Raw genomic sequence first — 4,762 nt, 5'->3', positions numbered from 1 at the left:
CTTGTCTCTTGCTCTTCCATCTAAGTATAATCATTTCCAACGAGTTGTTTGTGAGCTAAATGCATTGATTTGGGAGTTAAAATGGTTTTTTTTTTTATGTTTTGACCTTGGATAAGTGTTTCTATGCTTAAGGATGATCTTTCCAAGTACTTCTGTTTCAGTTTTCTGCACATTTTTTGTGATGGATCGTGATTTATGTACCTTCCCAGATGGTGACGGAACTTGGTAGGATTGAGCCCATAAGTGTTTTGATACCTCTCCTTAAGTTTTGTGACATTCCGGATTTGTTTGGATACCAAAACGGCGTGATTATGTTGAGAGTTGAGAATGGACGCATATTGATTGTCTGACTAGGAAGTGGTTGATTTGCTTTTGTTGTACAAACGAGTAGTCTTCGAGTTCACTTTGGTGAGATTGACACCCTCATTAAGTCTCTGTTCCCCACCTCGAGTCGCTTCCTTGCATATTGACATTATGTTAGTACAAAAGAGCTATGCTGCACAGACGTCCATCGCGGCGACCTGCTAACATTGGTGCCGCTGTCGGGAAAACCGATCCTTACTTGGTAAGTGACTCAGTGTACAAAAAAAAAAAAAAAAAAAAGAGAAATCTCCCTTCAAGATTTTGATACCCGTTCTGTTTACACATAGACAGTGAAGCAGTTAGACGTAGGTTTAGTGCTTAATAGCGACTGGAGTCCGCGACTAGCCAGTGCTACTCCTTAAGAGCAAAGAAAGTTGTGAGTGAGGTACAAGATAGTATTTCGTTCTTTGATTTTTCACATGCTTGAAAAGGGTTGTTCCACCACACACATTGTTGTTATTTCTGTATTGTTAAGTTCAGTTATGTTTGCACATTCATTTCAATTGTAAGAGTAGGTTAGGTAACAAATTACACCATCATTTGTGGCCAAAAGGATCAAGGGAAAAAACTGTCGACAAACCTTATTTTGGTGTATACCATAACGCGGGAAAATTGAAGAAGTGATGGTCAGAGCTTCAAAACTGGACCAAACCCAGTAAAATTTTCAAGGAAGGGATAAAAACACTTGTTGAAAAAGACTGTGTAAAAACCTGTCAAAAATCTTGCCCAACATGGATCGTGATCCATGTACCTTTTTGGCAAAATGTGCTGAAATTATTTCCTCTGCTTAGAACAGGCTCTCAGACATCAGAACATTGAGTTTGGTGAGAAGAAGAGGACCAGAAGATCATAAAAATCAAGATTGGGGTGATCAGACAAAAAACCTTGGAGAAAAAGGGGAAAACAAGAAAAAATTGAATCTTTAGTTGGCCAAATCCAAAAAGAGATGAGAATTGGGACCAACTAGAAACAAGGAATCCACTGAATCAAATTTCATGCCCAGGTGCTTTCCAACATGGATCGCGATCCATGTTCCAGGTAGGCATCTGACATCAAGATTTGACCAGTGTACTCCTGATTATTAGTTGAACAACTTTTCCAAAAGGAGCCATAGACAAACGGTGAAAGAAGTTAGTCAATACCAGAAAGGGAGTGGTTTGGAAAAAACCGCAAAACAGACACAAAACTTTGTCTTTCACTTGGAAAAAATTGACCAAATCCAAAAATACTTGGGGAATAGCATCATCATAGCTTGTGTGATCAGCTCACAAAGTGTCAGTCCAAAATCATGCCAAACATGGATCGCGATCCATGTACCCTTTTGGAAGTTTGAGCTGATAAAAGACAAGCAGGGAATTGATAACAATTGGAGCACTTTCTCCTAAAGGACCCTTATCAAGAAATCTCAAAAAGAGGGCAAAAGGTGGCAAAAATCACGTCAAGGGAGGAAACCACTGACATAAACCCTAAAACTAACTTTTGTCTATCCAAAAAAACTTTAAATCATTCAAAGTCCATACAGGTAGCATCACTAGACCAAGGACTAGCTGTAGGACAATATTCAGTGTATTTTGACACAAAGGTACATGGATCGCAATCCATGTTCCTCTGACACAAATTGACACCAAACTAGTACCATAGCTAGAGAGTATCCCAAAGAGTCTAGTGGTCCTTTTAGAGTTGAAATTGGGTGCAAGAAACCCTTCCAAAAGCTCAAAACTGACAGGAGCTGAGGCAAAGTGACAAAATCAACTTAGCTTCCAATCTAGAGATTCATAAGACACAGATCAGGGGACTAGTAGCACCTCTTCAACTACGAGTGAGTCCATGACACAATCAAGAGGGCAAAACCCAACTATACCGGACGTTGATCGAGTGATGGAGGAAGTGATCAGGAGGATGAACCAAGGAAAGAGGACGAACCCAAACACACAACAACCGCCCACCCAAAAATGCGATACTTGTGGGGGTGACCATCCAACCCAGTGGTGAAACCTTCAAAAAAGGCCAGGAGCTAACGCACAGTGGATATTGAAGTGGTGTGCTACATTAAAAAAATGGACAAACCATGAAACGCATGAATGTTTCTACAATCGGAACTATGTTAGAGAGAGACAATACGGACCACCTGGAGGACAACAACTTCCACCCCCTCCAAGGTACCAAGTGGGTCCAAATAACGCAATCTTGGGTGAGGAAAAAGCTCAACTGGTGTTGGGACATCAATCTCCTTTACCCGAGGAAAACAGGGCTATGGTAAGGATTTCTCAACCTATAGAACCACCATCTGATCAGAGTATGATCTAGGTAATCTCACACCTAGAAGATTCAGACAGTACTTATGAAAGGGAAAGTGATAGGAATGCATATGCTCCAGAGGAATATAATCCATGGATAATTCCAGAAGAAATGCCTGAGCCCTCATACATAGCACAACCAACCAAAAATCATTACCTGGGCGATTAAAATATGCTAATGTTTATGGAAAATCAGGGCTACAAACCTAGAGGCTACCCTCCTAGAACAGGACAACCAATGGGAGCTCCTCAAGCTTCTACACCACCTGTAGGACCATGCTATGAATGCGGTGGGGATCACTGGGCTAGAGTGTGTCCAAACAAAGGAGAGCGGTGTCGTGCAGAAAAAGAGAAGAGAAATGCAAGCTAAGCTTCTTTGAAGCCTACTTGATTAATGGTCAGTGATGAGGGCTTGTTAACAGGCCAAGTCTAATGATTAATGTATGCCAGATGCGGCCTTAAAGGGCCAATTGATGCCTTAATGATTCCAAAAAGGAGTATGCTTGAAGTGAGCACATATGTGAGTTTATGATCTTGAACTGCAGTGCTTGAAGCGCTCTACCGGCATGTCTTTACGGCTCGTCGATAGGAGCTACGATGAAGAAGTTATGGCAGTTTAAAGTTTAAGTCGATTGTTGCAGATCCATACCGGATTGGGCAACTGCACAGTGAGGTGACAGAAATGGAATGAATGCACGGGCCTGAAGTGCTCACTTTGTGGAGCATGTGAGTCTTTTCAGTTCGTCAATTGGGGTTTTAGTTGGCAAGATATGGCCACTTTAAGTATCGCCGGGTTCGAACCACCCTAGTCGCCCTGATCAATTACATTCACCTGGCTTAATGCAGTGCGGTGCCCAATGTGTATGCTAAATGTGGGCCGATGCGGGAGCATTTTTATGCCTAGCTTTGACGGACACAGATACTTGCATCTTGGAATCCACGGTGCCATTCAACACACTACAGTGGGCAGTAGAATTCACGGTGATATTGCTAATCAGTGGATGTGGAAAATGATATCAAGGCGGCAATGCCTTAACCGATATTTATGCCAAAATGTGACTATGGCCGCCGATGAAGAAAACTGGCAAAGCCTTGGCCGGTATGCATGCCAAATGAGAAGCCTTCTACTAGCCAATGTGATGCCTTCTACTTGTAGGCATTGCACGGCCGTTATGTATACCAAATGTGGTGCCCTTACTAAGGAACGAGGGCCTTTTTAATAACCTAATTGGTCGCCCACCCAAGCAGGGGATTGGCCGCCCGCCCAAAGGCAACCAAGTGCAAATGACCGCCCAAGCCAACTTAAATGGCCGCCCACTCAAATAATAAGGCCGCCCAAAGGCCTCCTCAATGGCCGCCCAAAGGCCTCTCCATTGGGCACCCTAATTATAGAGGTGTTTGTAAAAACAAAGAAAAGAAAGTTCGATAGCGGGAGCAGGCGGTGCAAAGGGCGAAAAGAAGGAGAAGAAGCTCGCCCTGGGCGAGGCATTGCTCGGATGAGCGCATGACTAAAGCGAAATCTGCTTACGGTCTCCTCGCGCAGATGTTCGACACTACTCACGCCGGGTTTTTTGAAGGTCGAAAGTCGACCCCGCCATGTCATCGAAGTCTTTCTTGTGCCACTTTAGTCACGCCCGGCGCCACTGCTTAAGAGACGGGCACTCATTAATAGAGAACTCTTTTTTTGCATGAGATTATTGAAAGAAAAACAAAGAAGGGGGACATGTAAGCTCGAGGGAAGCTTGAACGAAGGCAAGGCAATTAAGGAGCACCAAAAAAACGAGTGAAGAGGGGAAGGCGAGGAGGTGAAGGGAGCCAAGGGAGGAAGCATCTCTCTCTCTCTCTCTCTCTCTCTCTCTCTCTCTCTCTCTCTCTCTCTCTCTCTCTCTCTCTCTCTCTCTGTGTCTCTGAAGTCAAGGCAAGGAAAGTCTCTCGCTCTCTCTTTCTAAGGACCTTGAGCCATAAGAGGAAGCCAAGAGTCGAAGAGCAAGAACACGGTGTTCTCTCCCTCTCTCGGCCATAATCAAGAGGAGGCATAAGGGAACTAGGCTCGGCTTCAAGCTCACAATTGAATCGGAAAAGCTAGGAACTCTCTCACTCAA

Source organism: Adiantum capillus-veneris, chromosome 22, assembly GCF_014529385.1.
Source record: "Adiantum capillus-veneris isolate H3 chromosome 22, ASM1452938v2, whole genome shotgun sequence".
Taxonomy (NCBI): domain Eukaryota; kingdom Viridiplantae; phylum Streptophyta; class Polypodiopsida; order Polypodiales; family Pteridaceae; genus Adiantum; species Adiantum capillus-veneris.
This window is presented reverse-complemented; position numbering follows the sequence as displayed.